Genomic DNA, 16187 nt, shown 5'->3' on the forward strand with positions numbered 1-16187 from the left:
TTTCTCCCCCCAGTCACATGGGCCAGCGTCATTATCCCCACTGTACAAAGGAAGAAACTGGAGCTCAGAGAGATGAGTCGGCCCAAGGACAAGCAGGGGGGACACAGCAGAGATGGTGCCCCAGCCCACGCAACGCCAGACAGTCCTGAGTGTGTCTCCACTTCCTACCCTCCAGGGCCTGTCAGCCCCACCCCAGCCTCCAAGGCTCCAGGGACCCTCCTCTGAAACTCTGAGGATTTCAGGCTCCTTGTGGGCTGTTTCCCTGCAGTTTCTGGGGAGACGTGAGTTGTAGCAAGATCATAACACAGAGGACCCCCCCCCAGACAAGTATGCCACCTCGCAGTATCTAACCTGGACCCCTAGCCCAGGTGCTCTTGGAGGATACTATTAAGTGCTTTATTGGGGGGTGTGGGAGTCGGGGAGCTGTGTTATACATTTTCCTAGTTGTTGATGGTGGAAGACCCATTTTACAGATGAGGAAACTGAAGCCAGCATCACACAAATAGGCAGAGCTGGGGCCAGAGCCTGGGGCCCCTGCTCCCAGCTCAGTGTTCACTTCAGGACACCAGGCAACCAGCCAGGTGGGCCTGTGCCCCCTCCTTTCTCTCATTCCAGCCCCTCCAGGACTCAGCAGGCCTGAACTGCTTCAAGGTCCCCCCTCAGGGCCGTGGTAAACCTCCCTCCACAAAGGGAATGACCCTGAGGAGGACTGTCCAGAGCTGGGGCTGAGGCAGATTCTGGGGCTCCGGCTCTCCCAGACTCTCAGAATCCCCTCTGGTGGGTGCAAGGGGTCCCTGCCCAGAGCACATACCCTGAGGGGTGCCTGCTCCTGCCTCAACTGCCCCAGAGAAAGGGCCCCCTTCCCCCTCCCTCCCTGATCCCATCCCTCAGAAATAAAAGGGGGAAAAATACCTCCAGCTGGGAGCCATTCTTAAAACAGTTCTATTTTCTGCTCTTTTCCTGTTCAGAATAAACAGCAACATAGAATTTGAACAGAAGGATGGGAGTGATTTCCACGTGGCCCCCTCACTTGGTGAGATAAGAAATAATTAATTGCCTGGATACTGTGAAGGGCTTGTCCCGGAGCAGAAACTGCCTACTTTCTCGCAGAGACTTGCCCCCCGGAGATGCCACCCTCGCTGTCCGCACTGCCTGGCCCGTTCTAGCTGGGTCAAGGGCAGTGTGTGTTGGGGGCTGGGGGCCCCCAGCATTTCTACAGCACAGCCGGTCCCTGACCTGTCTCAGAGGTCCCCCCAAACCCGGGGTCTGGTCTGCGCCCGGGCCCAGGCCAGGTAGGAGCATCTCCTCATTCTGGCAACTATGGTCCCGCCGGCTGCTACACTCCACCCACAACCAGGGAGAGCTTCTTGAAAACACATTTTATCAAGTCCCCTCTGGACAGCTAAAAACCCTCAAGATAAAGTTCAGAGTCCTTAACATGGCCTAAAGAGGCCCTTCATGACCGGGGCCCGTATAGCTTCCAACCTCAACTTTTGGCTCTCCACGGAGAGCTGTGCCTCCATGAAGGCCGTTCCCTCTGCCTGGACTGTCCTCGGGCCTGGCCTGCCCTGGAGGCCTCTCCCAGGCACTCCCGGGATGCTTGTGCACTTGTCAGTGCCTGGACGTGTAACGCACTAGATTGCAGTTGTGGGTGTTCACACCATGACACAGCAGCTTCTCACCAGTGTTCTATTTACAACACATGGAAGCTTCGTGGTTATGTTACAAGAACAATGCCCTTCTGAGGCCCACAGTTTTGATTTGTTTGAGGGGAAGGACATGTTTGATGCCCCTCTGGGTCCCTAGCACCTAGCATAGCATCTGGAAGAGATGAGGTGCTCAGTAAAAGTTTGTTGATTGAAAAAAATAAGAGCATGAATGAATAACAGAATAGGTGTTCAGAAAATGATTGAAAAACTAAAAGGATGAATGAACGAAAGTCCCATACACCTGAAATATCAGTCCCTTAACTTCTTCCTCTGTCCGAGCTAGATTCATGGGTGGGAGGGGTTCCGTTTCTTCAGAAGCACTAAAGTATCACTGGACTGTAAAGGGGATTCTTCCAAAGAATAAAACTGCACGTGGTTAGAAGGAACGCTTCCGTGAGCTCATGGAGTGAATCAAGCCACAGAAGATGGCTGTTCCCTTGTCCACTGAGGAAGCTGAGCTCACTTAACTGGAACTGGCTTTGCTCCGTTGAGTGGAGTTTGCAGGTTCAGGCTTGGAGTTGGGGTGCTCAGCATCACAGAGGAGACGTGGGGCCTTTCCCCCCTTCCCCACACCACTCAGACTGTCAGACCAAGACAACCGCATCTTCATCCAGCCCTGCCCCTCACCAGCTCCACCGGGCCATCGAGGCTTGCCTCCCAGGCCACCTCCTCTAGGAAGCCTTCCCTGATGCCTGGATGGAAACGTCCAAGTCTCCCTCCCCGAACTCCCTTCTGGCTTTTAAGGCCAGGTTGTGGGTGCCCCATGCCCCCACTGGGACCACACTGCTGGAGGGAGGGCTGTCCCCTTCACTTCTGTGCCCACAGTGGAACACAGCACAGGTCTGGTGCCAGAGGAAGTGAAATTCACCAAGGGACCCGCTGTACATACCCTCTGCAGAAGGCTTAATAGATGTTACGTTTATAAAAAATGCTCCATGGTTAAGTAAATATGGGAGATGCTGGGTTACGTCAGGTTTAGGTGCCTTTAGGGGAACTTCTCAGAGCATGTGCTGATATGCGTTTTGGGTCTCCAAGAGTGGACCAGTATATGCAGCGTTTCTTAAACCTATCTGACTACGGACCTTTTGGTTCGAGTAATGCCTTTTTCCGTGGAACACACTTTGGGAAATGTTAGAGAATGCGGTCAGATCTAGATATATTTTAACAGCCCCCTCATTTTATAGAGAAGGAGTCAAGCCCCAGAGATGAACTAGCGGAGTCAGGACAGAACCCAGGATGTTTCCCATCTCACCTTGACCTCAGATACGTCACCTAGGGTAAGAATTAGTCCTGAGCTTCAGGCAGCAATGTGACCTTGGAAAAGTCTGGGCTCAGTTTGACCTGCCCAGTTCCTGGTATCTCCCAGGCAAGGCTAGAGGCACAATCTGAGTCCTTAAATGGGGGCTGCAGGGGTCTGGTGGAGACGTCGGAAGTCTACTGGTCTTGTTTTAAAGGATGGTGGCAGAAACCTAAATGCTGCTTGGGCCACTGCCTAGGCCATCCCAGGAGAGCTACGAGGGGGCTTGGCTGTCCTGAAGGTCTCCTCCTTTCCAGGGATCTTAAGAGGTTGCCCAAGGATAGACTATCCTTTAATAACTGGTGAAACGTTTGTCTTTTCAGCGTACCGACACTTCCCAGCTTTCTGCCGGCCTCTACCACAGAAGTCTCTAAGGCTCATTCTCAGAAGGCGCACAAGGCAGGAGGTGACTATCTCCCGCGGTCAGCACGGGCAGCCCAGATGCCCAACAGCAGAGGGTGGTTGAGCCAATCTTAGGTCGATGCCATGAAATCCTACGTATGAGAGGCTGGGGAGAGGGGGCCTAACAGAACAAAGGTCAGCATCCTCCCACCACCACCAGGGAGCCAGGCGCCGTGCTTAAGCATAGACGTTCTAGCTGACACCTCTAGGCTGAGTGGCTATAGGCAAATACTAGACCCTTTTGAGCCTTGGTTTCTGCATGGATGCAATGGGATGGTAACACTAGTACCCACTTCACAGGGCTGTTAGGAGGACTGAGTCAATTAATCCCTCAGAACAGCACCTGCCGTGCTTACCAGTGTCAAGAAGCAGCTCCAGGGAGGGGTCAGGTCCCAGTGCTGTGTGACGTGTGCCTGCGTTCTTCAATCTCCCCATTTCTCAGTTTCCTTAGCTAGAAAACAGAACCGATATGGCACCTGTAGAGTAATTGTTAGGTTTAAGCCACCTAACTCATGAGAAGTACTTGGAAGCGTGGATGCCATGTAATAAGCGCTCAAACATGCTATCATTTTATCAGTGACGCAGGGAAATGAGGATATAAAATATTATGAAGTGAAAAAAAATCAGGCTGCAAACTGGCCTGGGCTTTGTTTTCCAATTGCAGTAGCTTCCCAGGTTGAGGGGAGGCTGGGCAGGGGGCGGGCTGTGCAGACCTACCCTCACAGGCCTGGAGCCTCTATCCTCAAAAGGCATGTGTCCTGGGATGCCCTCCTTACAGGGGGGTGAGTTCCCGATCCATCTGCAACTCTGCACCTCCCCAGGGTGTGGGAAAGGCTTCTGGTCATTAAAAGATTTCACACCAAAGTCCCAGGAGCCTGACCATCGATCCCAAAGACCCTTCGCCATGTTCCCCGGGGTGCTGAGGGGTCTAAACAGGACCCCTGGTTTCCTGCCTCAATGTCTGGGTTCCCAAAGAGGATGCAGATGAGCCCCAGCCCTATTAATTCTTGACACTCTAATGTGTATATGCTAATTCTTGACACTCTAATGTGTATATGCTAATTCTTGACACTCTAATGTGTATATGCTAATTCTAACTTTCCAGGGAGGGGCTTCAGTAAAGATCAGAAGTCAGGCTCATATGTCCCAGTTCTTTTTTTCTGTAAAGTTTTGAAATAAAACACATACACACACTCAACTTTAAGATCTCGCATTTTCTCTGTCCCCAGCTGCACGTGCAACCTTGAAGAACTCCTACTCTCCCTGAATTATGTCGGATTTGATAGTTAGCAGAGGTTTTTATGAGCACGTTTATTAGTCATCCTTCAAAACAACCACAGGAAATGGGTCAGGGGCTTATTCTCTTTAGCAGACAGAAGGGCTGAGTCACTCACAAGATGCTGATATGGTTTAAATGTGTGGAGAGAGATACACATACACACGTAGATATCAGTCAAGCTATAATTATCCCCAATAATCGGGGAGGGGGGAGGTATTTTTAGAATAAGCTAACTTTTTTGAAAACTTACCATGTACCAGAGTCTATTCCAATCATTTAATAAACACACCTCATGTGATTCTCAAGGCAACTATAGGAGGTAGATAATATTGTTTTTTACCAAGTGAGGAAACCTAACTCAGAAAGGTTAAGTGAGGGGCCCAAGGTCACAGGAAACAGAGGGGTTTTCCTGGCTCTGAAAACATGTATTATCAATTGCATCGTCCTGTCTTATCATGAAATGGAATCCTTTTAAAACCCCTACACTTTCTCTGAGCAAATAACATGACTGTCCTGGCTATGGGCTTGAGGGACAGTGGCGTCCTCAGTGACGAAGGTCAGCCTCTAAGAATCTCCCATAATACTTCTCCCAGGGAAAGAGAATGGGCTCTGGAGCAGGCCGATCTGGACCCAAACTCCAGGTCTGCCATTCACTAGCTGTGCCCTCTCACTGGGCTTCCAGGGGCCTTTTCCTGGCCTGAGTCCCCAAGCAGAGTATTTGGATTCAGGTCTGCTGGGTGATGCAGCGCCCAGATGCGCCCTGCGGAGGCTTCCTGCATCTGGTTCCCACCACACTTCCTCTGAGACGAGAGCTGATGCTCGATAGCTTCCCTCAGCCTGTGGCTGTCTGGCCCAGGCGAATTTGGCCTGAGGTGTAAATCATGAAGCGGGATTACTGAGAGAGCCAGAGTCTGATAGGTCAGAACACCTTCATCTAAACAGACCAAAAAGTCCCAGTGCCCATGTGACCAACTGCCTGGGGGGCGCATCTGCTAAGAGCTCTTGCTCCTGCCAAGTCCTCAGCCCTGGCGCTCACTCCCCACCGACGAAGGCGGTGTCCAGGAGCTGGCACCACTGGCCCACCCGAGGTCGCACAGAGAGGCTGCAGGACGGCAGGGAAACAGAATGTTCTCCTCGTCCTAAGGCCCCCTCACCCTCGTGTCCTATATGGAGAATGTCCGCTTTGTCCTGTGGAAAGTCCCCAAGTGGCTGGACTAACAAGTGACTCCAGCTGGAGCGCTCTGCTAACTCTGGCCACATTTCCTATGTTTCCGTTCCTGGGATCCATCCTTTGCCCCTTCCAGATCTGAAAGTGACCTCCTGGGCCTCCTGGGAATGCAACTGCTCTCCCGCTACCGCTCAGATCTGGGGCTGCTCCTTCCTGGGGAGGGGTCAGCCAGCCAGCCACTGTCCACCCCGAGCCCTCCCGCGTCCACTAGCCTTCCTGTCCCAGCCGTGAGCCTCCCTGGGGGCTGGTTTAGAATGAAGACAATTGCCTCAGATAAAGAAGCACCAGCCTCCTCCCCTTGTGGCTAAAATGATCAGAAACTGAACCTGTATTGCTGACCTCAGCCCTCCCCGTGCGCTGGTCCCTCTGGGAGCCTGTGCTGTCCCCCTACTCGGGCCTGCATGCCAGCCCTGGACGAGGCAGCCTCCTTCTAAAAGAGCTACTGCACTGCCTGCTTTTTCTGGCTCCACTTCAGGTACACATAGATCATGGGGCCCAGGTAGCCAGGGGCTGCTAGCGTGTCTCCCAGGAGTGGAAGCGCCATCGTGGCCTGCACTGCCATTGCCAAGGCCACAGCCACCATGCGATTCCTCCCCGGAGACGCACAGCGGATGTCTTTGCCTCCCTCCCCTTCTGACTGCTTCACAACCATCTCCACGCCGGCTTCCTCCTCACTCACTGAAGTTTCTCAGTTACTTGCATTCTTGCTGTTGGATAGATCCCAGCTCCTGTATTATTCCATTGCATCCAAAATGCTTCAAGGAAGGAATGTCATAGCCCCCCCCCCATTTTTTTAACCCCCTAGAAAGATGTGTTCAGGGGTAAGTCCCCAACAAGTAATATTTGATGAGCGTGTTGGTGGAGAGCTTGGAAGTGTCCCTGCATCCATTTGTCCCTGCAGCAGACACTGGAAGAGACACAGCACAGGCACCAGGCAGAAGCAGAGACCACGCCCAAGCAAAACCTCTCCCTCACGTCATCAACCAGAAGCTTCTCAAGGCTCCCATGTGGCAGGTAGGGCAGGAATTTTGCAAAAGGGGTGACCCAAGGCCGGGTCAGGGAGGTGGCTTGCTCCACTTACACGAGACCAGGACTAATTCCCAAGCCCTTGACCTCCAGATGAAGGGCTTTGAGTCAGCTCTCCCGGCCCCAAGTGGCCCAGCTCACAGAAGTTAGGATGGAAGCAGGGTGGGGGACACAGAAAGCAAAAGCACCAGTCCCCTCACAGGGTCCAGCGGTACACCTCCCTGGAGAGGCCCGCCTTTCCCTTCTGTCCACCAAAATGATCAATCCTGGGTTGTATTCCCTCTCAGCTGAGTAGTAGAAATATCACGGGTTGGGGTGTCAGGAAGGCCTGGGTTGGAATCTCGGTTTACCAGAAACAGTCACCGTTCATGCCTGTTGTCCTTATAGAACGATACCTTAGGGCTACTTTTCCCTCTAAAAGTGCCCCTGTCAGGACCATACATTGTGTGTTACCTTACTAAGGCAGAAGGCATGGCACACGGGCAGCTGGTGGGTGGCCAGGTTCGGGACCCATCTAGTTCTGTGATTACAGAGGGGAACAGAATGAGGACACTGCTCGGGGGTGGGGGGACGCTGGCTGCATCTTCAGGGAGATTCTGACGCCCCAGGAGGAAGTCCTGGCCGTGCCTCGAGATGCAGAGTCTCAACTCCCTGAGCCAGGCCTGGCATTCAGAGACAGAGGCATCTGGGACAGGACCACCACCTTGCACACCTCCGGAGGGTGCCACTCACATCGTGGTCTCAATGAATGTTGCCACCTGGAATTGTGCAGTGCACAGCCTGTCCAGCTGTGCAGGGCAGCCTGCCGAAAGTGCCCGCAGAAGAGAGGATTTAGTGAGCAGACGCAAGGTCACATCAGAGGGCAAGAATAAGTGAGCAGCAGAAAAGCCCCCAACACAGGGGCAGCGTAAACCCTCAAGAAGGAGAAGGAATCGTTGTCAGTCTGGGGAGGAGCATTTTTAAATCAGTTCAACCCAACTCATAGCAAAATGAATATTGATTGAGAAACCACTGTGTGCTGAGCCCGGGCAGTTACAAGGAGGGGAAAAGGCACTGCCGTTGAGGAGATTCTGGGCCAGGAGGGAAGTGGGCAGGCCAGAGTGGGTGGGCTCAGGGAGGCGCAGGGCGGGACGGGAGCAAAGGAGGAGCCTGGGGAGGGCGTGTCAGGTCAGCTCCTCTGGCTTCATGGGCTGAGAAAGTGTAGTTGGGCCACCTGGGTGATGGAGGTGCGGACACACAGGCTGTCATCTCGGCCATAGAGCCAGGCCTCGGAGAGCTGGGTCAGCACCCAGCGGTCCAGGAATCTGGCAGCCGCTCTTGGCCAGATCATGAAAAGTCTTCAATTCCAGGCTGAGGAGCCTGAACTTGATCCTGAAGAAGCCACGAGATGCTTCTGAGCAAAGAAGTGACTCAGTCAGATTCCTTAACAGCCGAGGGAGCTGTGGCCCCTGTTTCTGCCATTCTCCGCCACCACCCTCAGATGCCCTGTGTGCACTTTCTCCTCTGCACCGCTCGCCGTCAGTGAGGGGGGCTGAAACCAGAAGCAGCCTGAGTCATGGGCAGCGCGAAGGCAGGACAGCTGCCAGGAGGAGAGAGTGCTTGGCCCTGGCCGAACCCCCTCAGTCTGTGGGAATCGCTCTGTCCCTGCAGAGACGGGCTTCCCAAGGGAGATGGCTCCAGGCCCAAGGTCACACAGCTACTTAGGTGTCAGAGCTGGAACTCAGGTCTCTCTCTTACACCAAAGGCCACCCTCTTGCCATACACCTTGTCCTCTTATTACCTGTACTAAAGTTTTGACCTTGCTCTGTTGGCTGGTTCCTCAAGGACATCTCATGCTCATCTGATCTATCCCAGAGACTAGGGGTCCCTTGGCAGGAGGGTGAACAGCATCTCAAAGTGGAGTGAACAGCCAACTCCTGGCTCTGGGAGGTGAGATTAGGATCAGAGTTATTCCACTGGCAGAGGGGAAATCAGACTTGGCCTCCTCTGTAAGCAGGAGTTGGTCACAGCATCACCACTGGGGTTGCTGACTGCTCGCCATGGGGCAGCGATGCAGTGGGCTTTGTCCAAACGCTGTCTCATCAAGCCTTGCCCCTTCCCCGTGGGATAGGAAGAGCCTCTCATTCAGGGTTTAAAACTCCCTTATGGTAAGAAAAACAAGGCTTTCTCTGCATCTGGGGAAGGGGCTCTGCAAAGAGGCCAGGACAGCACTGGCCCAGAATAAAAGGCCTGGTGTCAGCAAAATCAAGGCAGGTTTAACTCCTCCCTTTAGGAACGCTTTGAAACCTGATCTCTCCTCGCTACAGAAAGACGTGACTTGGACCTTTCAAGCCACTGCCACTCAGATTTCCCAGGACGGCTGCCTAGGGAGGTACCTGCCAGCTTTCGCAGGGGCATCTTCTTATTAGTGCAGCTGCTACTGACAGTGACACGGGACTTTGTTCTGGGCTCTGGGGAGAAAGACATGGGCCTGGGCTTCTGTCTTGGGTGGGATAGAACCAGATAGGCTCCAGCCCTGGTGGAGCCTGATGCTGCAGGTCCCTGGGGAGGACATCAGGTCCTGGTCCCCCCAGCAGAGCGCCTGAGGGGTGGAGGCAGAGAAAAGCCTTGGCAGGGTCCTGGCCAGGTCCTCAGGGAGCTCATCAAGGAATAAATGTATCACCTAAAAAGGAAATTGGCAGAAGCGGTGGGGAGCAGAAAGGGCAGGAGTGTCTCCATCCTAGTGATACTCAGAAAGGTTCTGGCAGGAGGAAAAAAGGAAGAAACCAAAGGCAAGTGAGTGGCCACCATGGCAGGAGTGGGACTAGGGGGAAGGGCGGAAGTGGCTCTTGGCCAAGTGGTGATTCACAGATACAGAGCCCTCCAAGCACAGGGAGAGTCCAGAGCTGTGACCTGTGGTGCCAGGGGGCCTCAGAGCCCAGGGCTCAGACGAGGAAGAGGAAGCCTGTTCCCATCCGCCGATCGGCAAACTTTCACCAGATGCCCTGTCTGCAGCTGGGCCCCTGGCCTAGGACCTGGCACCAGCCTCTGCCTCTGGACTGACAGATGGTGGCAGTCACGTGGCTAAGGCGCGTCCTATAGCTCTGGAAATGGAAGGGCTTTCTTCTAGGGCTCAGCAGCCCCTCCACGGAGGGCTCCCCGGGTCTTAGAGTGCATGAAGGTGAGGCTGGGGGAGAAAGGCGGCACTGACTCTGTGCCCACTCACTCCAGGGACACTTGTCTCCCTCCATTCTCTTCCTCCACTTTCTCTCCTGCCAAGTCCAAACTCAACCCAACTCATTGGCCAGCCCAACTCAATGGCCAAAGAATGAGGACAGCTCCTTCTCCCCTGGGGCCTGCTCACATCTGAGATCACACCTGGGGACCCTTTTGCCAAGACAGCATACTTAGTTAGCTATAGCAATCAACAAAGGGGGTCCGGCAGGGCCCCTTCTCTGTGGCATCTGCTTAGATGGCCCAACATGCTAGGGTCTGCCAGGGACACAGCCAGACAGAGGCTCCCCCCACTCGCAATGAGGGATTGGTATGTCATCATTTACCATCTGGAGAGCTCCGCCCTGTGTCCCCGCCAGGCCCATAATGGGAGCTGCTGGTTGGCGTACTTCTCTGGTTCTGCCCGAGCAACTGAAGGGGAGGGAAAGGCTGTTTTCATGAAAGATGGTATTGACTCTGTTTTTAAAAAGGACTAAACCCCAATTCTGAAATGAGTCACTGTGGGAATGACTTGAAATATGATATCTCTTCTTTGCTTTCTGGAATTTCAAAGTTGAGTCTGGCGATGGAAGTAGGTAAAGATTTAACAAAGTAAGTTTGTAGGATGTTCTTACTTTTCCCTCTCATTCGCTAACTCATTCCCAAGGAGCGTGTGGTGCAAAGAAAAGTTTGAGGGATCTGCAGCCAGATGACCTGGATCAGCGTCCCACGTCAACACAACCCGGAGGCTGTAGTCCTCCTGGGGGCCCCTGCAGGGATGCCCAACCCTTTCTGCGGCTTCTAACCGAGCCCGAGCACAGGCAGTGAGAAGGAGGGCAGGATGGCCTGGCTGAGGATGTTGGCCTGTTGTGTTAGATCTCGCCAGGATGTACCTCCGAGAAGCCAGTGCAGCTTCTCAGAACATTCCAACCAGCTGGGCTGGGGGTGGTGTGGGTGGAGAGCGGCCTCGTCCTCCAAGCTTTGTCTGCGGGGGCTGTCTGATGCTTCCTTAAATAGACATCAAATTGAAAATTTTGAAAGATCCCTTAGGAAAGTGTTTCCATCTAAAATAGAAACTGCTTAATATTATTTTCAGCTTTCCAAGAAGGAGCCCCAGATCCCTGCAGGAGCCCCTTATCCAAGGAAGATGAGGGAAAGTTTGGGAAAGCAGAGACCCAGAGAGTTTGAGGTTATTCGTCTACTTTTAGAATCACAGACCCCCAGGTGAGAAGGACCCCCACCCTCATTTGTGACAGTCCTCAGCCTCCAGGCAAGAACAACCTTAGCAGCGGAGGAGAAGGGCCTGTTTCCTATCCAGTACATTCAGCGGGGCGCCCGTGATCTGGGGGCTGCTGCGGCCTGTTACGGGATGAGTGTGGATGCACTCTTGCTGTCTGAAACTCTGCCTGCATCAGGTTCAAATCCTCCTGCCTCGCCACCGATGCCTCCTCATTCCTCTGCAGGGACACACTGGCAGTTCCCTGCCTCACCTCCACCAACCCGCAAACCCACAGCGCCAGGCAGATAGCAGGTGCTTAATCACCACTTGCTGACCTAAATCAGCCCATGCACCAACCAGGCCGCCCGGCTGCAAAGCCTCTCCTTGCACTTACCAGCTGGTCCTCACTTCTGAATCACCTGTAGCTGGTTAGCACTCTTGGCCACTTCAAATCTTTGCCCCACCATCATTTCCAGGACCTCTGCCACCAGCAGGACACAGAACCAACTCCAGGGACCCCAGAAACCTGGTCAATTTCAAGAAGGATAGGCCTCCATCTGGGGACCCCCATGGAGGGCATGTTGGGCCTCCAGGCAGAGGAAACCTGAGGACACCTTCCCACACTACCTCTCCTGCACAACCCATATGCGAGTCCACTTCCACAAGGCGGCCTGGTGTGCACGCATCTGGGACACCTGCACAGCCCTGGCCTTTCCGACAGAGCTGTGCAGGGGATCCAGCCCAGTGAGATTCCAGCTCCAGCGCTCCCAGTGCTACTGTTGGCACTCATGATACGGCCACAGGAGTCCCATGGCCTGGGGGTGCGGGGGAGCAGAGAGCATCACAGCCTCTAGAACTTCAAGCAGCAAAGAAGCATGTACTGGGACTTCCCTGGTGGTGCAGTGGTTAAGAATCCACCTGCCAATGTAGGGGACACGGGTTCGAACCCTGGTCCAGGAAGATCCAACATGCCGCGGAGCAACCAAGCCCGTGCGCCACAACTACAGAGCCTGCGCTCTAGAGCCTGTGAGCCACAACTACTGAGCCTGCGTGCTGCAACTACCAAACCCCGCGTGCCTAGAGCCCGTGTTCCACAACAAGAGAAGCCACCACAATGAGAAGCCCACGCACTGCAACAGAGAGTAGCCCCTGCTCGCCAAAACTAGAGAAAGCCCACATGCAGCAATGAAGACCCAAAAGTAAGTAAGTCAGTAAGTATAAATAAATAAATAAGTAAACTCTAGTAAAAAAAAAAAAAAAAGCATGTACTTGCACTGAGTCCAGGCTGAGGCCCCCCAGCTACCTTCCCAGCCTGAGAGAGTTGCTGAGTGCAGTAGGGCCCATGAGGATCCTGTTGTAGAGGCAGGTAAGGGATGATGGGACTTGGGAGTAGGGTGGTTGAATCCCTCTAGTGAGAAGTGGCCAGGTCCAGAACGCATTTAGGAGTTAAGGTGAATGGAATTTGCTGATGGATTCGATTTTGAGAATGAGGGATTGTAGTGCGTTAAATAGCACCCTCCAAAACTCATCTCTACCAGGAACCTCAGAATGTGACCTTACTTGGAATAGGATCTTTGCAGATGTAATTAAAGTGCAGCCATACTTGATTAGGATAGGCCATAAGTCTCTTCATGGTCTTCTGGCATCTCTTCAGAATTCAAGGTAGAAAGAAGCAGGAAGGAAGAAGAGTCAGGTCAGCCCCATCTGCTGTTGTTGTTTTTAATCAGGAGAGCTGAAGCCCTTCCAGGAGCCTCCAACACACTCCCCTTATGTTCACTGGCCAGAATTGCCTCACATGGCCACCCCTAGCTGCCCCACCCAGAGGCTAAGAAAATGAAGTGCTGCCTTGTTAGCCTTGAGAGCTGAATGGGAAAAAGGATGGGGACAGTTGTCAGGTCATCCATCCAACAGTCTGCCACAAGGATAATCGTGACCTTGAGCCTTCTATCTGTATATGCTGGCTGCCTTTTAGAATCCCACATTCCCCAGCTCTGCCAAATTACCCCACCTTGCAAGGTGGGAAGACCAGACATTACTTATTCCCATTTTACAGGTGAGGAAACTGAGGCCCAGAGCTCAAAAAGGATTTGTCCAGAGTCACAGAAAGTCCATGACTGAGCCAGCCCTCGAGCTTGGTTTCCTGGTTTCCAGCTCTGCCTTACAGCACACCCAATAAAATGTATGAACCAGATCACCTTCAGACAGGTCACTGTTTCTGGCATATAACCTTGCAGGGAGACCGGCATGATCGTGGGCGAGCTCCTAACCGCCTTTTAACAGAAGCTCTGCAGTCCTGCTCCCTTCAACAGAGGGTATAGTCAAAGCATTTCCTGCCGCTTGATAGGCTAATTGCTTAATTGAATTAGTGCAAATTCCTGATGTCTCTGAGAGTTGAGTTCTCTACAAAATAGGCTGACTTGGCAGGTCCAATAGGCCGAGGCAGGGGAGGCAGCAGCAAAGAACACATGTATCACTACCCTCTGCCTGGGCTGCTGGAGGCCTTCGCTTAGGTCGTACTTGTATGTGCTCTTGGCTGGCAGGGTGGGCACAAAGGGTGCGGTTGGTGCCAATGCCCAACTGGTCCAAGCTACTCACACGTGTTGCCTGGCTAAGTCGAGCAAGGAGCTCAGAGGCGGACAGGGTGGTAAGAGGGCCATGGCTCCTGTTCAGCCTGCATGAGCACAGCACCCGGGCCTCTTTCTCCCCCATCCAGCCTCCACTCCAGCATGGCCAGCAAAGCTTCCCTGTGTTAGGACAAGAAAGGATGCAGGACAAAGGGGACTGAGAATCTATTCTCTAAGTGTCTGCAGGGAACATGGTGCCTTGCCCTGGCTCTACCAGGAACAAGAAGTGGCTTATCTGTTCATGGCACTGTGCAAAGACTGGCTGATTTGCACCCTATCGGACCATCCTGACATTGACTTTGGGCTTGAGTTCAGGTGAAAAGAAAAATATCCCTAGAGGTGAATTTGGGTGACACATTGTTATGTGTTAACCAATTCCTGTGTCCTGGGTGCATAGTAGGACCACATTTCCCCCCCTCCTTTGCAATTAGGCGTGGTCTATGCAACTACATTCTGACCAATGGCATAACGTGTTTACCACTGACATGCAGGGTTGCCTGTTCCAGCAGTAAGCTCATCCTGAGTTAATAGCTGTGACACTGGCATTTATCCTGCTTTCTGGTAGGCAGCATGCAGTGGAGGCTTTGGAATGAGGTATAGCTGGATATCTCTTGATCCTGCCACTTACTAGCTGTGTGACCTCAGGCAAGTTACTTAACCTCTCTGAACCTGTTTACCCATTTGAAAAAAGAGAATAATCTACCTACTCACAAAGTGGTTGTAAGAACTCAGGTGATAAATGTAAAGTTCTTAGCACAGGGCCTGGCACACAGACAAGCATATGAACGGTAACTGCTATCATTTTACTGAATTGAAAATAGTGTAAAAGATTAATTATTTTAAAACTTTAATCTCACTATTTAAAATTGTATGATTTCTTTCATAAATACAGTAGTCCCCTCTTATCCACAGTTTCACTTTCCATAGTTTCAGTTACCCGTAGTCAACCATAGTCCAAAAATATTAAATGGAAAATTCCAAAAATAAACAATTCTTAAGTTTTAAATTGCGCGCCGTTCTGAGTAGAGTGATGAAATCTCTCACAGTCCCAGTCCGTCTGGCCAGGGATGTGAATCATCCCTTTGCCTAGCTTATCCTGCCAGTTAATCACTTAGCAGCCCTGTTGGTTATCAGATCAACTGTCAAGGTAACACAGTGCTGCTGTTTAAGCAACCCTTATTTGACTTAATAATGGCCCCAAAGCATAAGAGTAGTGATGCTGGCAATTCGAATAGGCCAAAGAGAAGCCATAAGTGCTTCCTTTAAGTGAAAGGGGATGTTCTCAATAAAGAAAGAAAAAAAATCATATGCTGAGGGTGCTAATATCTATGGTAAGAACAAATCTTCTCTCTGTGAAAGTGTGAAGAAAGAAAAAGAAATTCGTTCTAGGTTTGCTGTCACACCTCAAACTGCAAAAGTTACAGCCACAGTGTGTGATAAGTGCTTAGTTAAGATGGAAAAGGCATTAAATTTGTACAATAAGACATTTTGAGAGAGAGAGAGAGAGAACACATCACTCATTATTATTGCTGTTATAATTGTTCTATTTTAGTATCATTGTTCTTAATCTCTTACTGTGCCTAATTTATAAATTAAACTTTACCATAGGTATGTGTGTATAGGAAATATACCCAAGAGTGTATATAAGGTTCACTACTATCTGTGCAGATAAAAGGGGGAACTACTGTAGCATAAAAGGAAATTGAGACGACCAAAAGGAAAGCAGTCACTCCCATGGAATCCTTGACTAAGTTACCAGGCTGGGAATTCTATAATAAACTGATTTTGGAAACAGCTTGTCCTGAGTTGTCCAAAGAGGCAGACCAGGGAGCCTGGCTTCTAGCTGGATCGAGGGCAGCTGGACCCTGGCCGGCTCCACACTGCAGGTGGTGGGGCTGCTGGACGCCGCAGTGGGTGGCCAGGGCCACAGAGGCGGGCTCTTCTGGACAGGGCCAAGTCCACTCTCCGGACTGAATCCTCCCAGTCTTGACTTCAGAACAGCTCTAGCTGGACACCCAGAGACGCCTCTCTAGCTGTGCGACCACGACGTCACTCTTTGTCATTTTAGCCATTCCGATAGGCATGTAGGGAAATCTCATTGTGTTTTAATTTGCATTTCCCAATGATGATGAACATCTCATTTACTTATTTTCCACCTCTATACCCTCTTCTCTGAAATGCCTCTTCACGTCTTTTACCCATTTTCTAATT

This window comes from Lagenorhynchus albirostris, chromosome 13, assembly GCF_949774975.1.
Source record: "Lagenorhynchus albirostris chromosome 13, mLagAlb1.1, whole genome shotgun sequence".
NCBI classification, from domain to species: Eukaryota; Metazoa; Chordata; class Mammalia; order Artiodactyla; family Delphinidae; genus Lagenorhynchus; species Lagenorhynchus albirostris.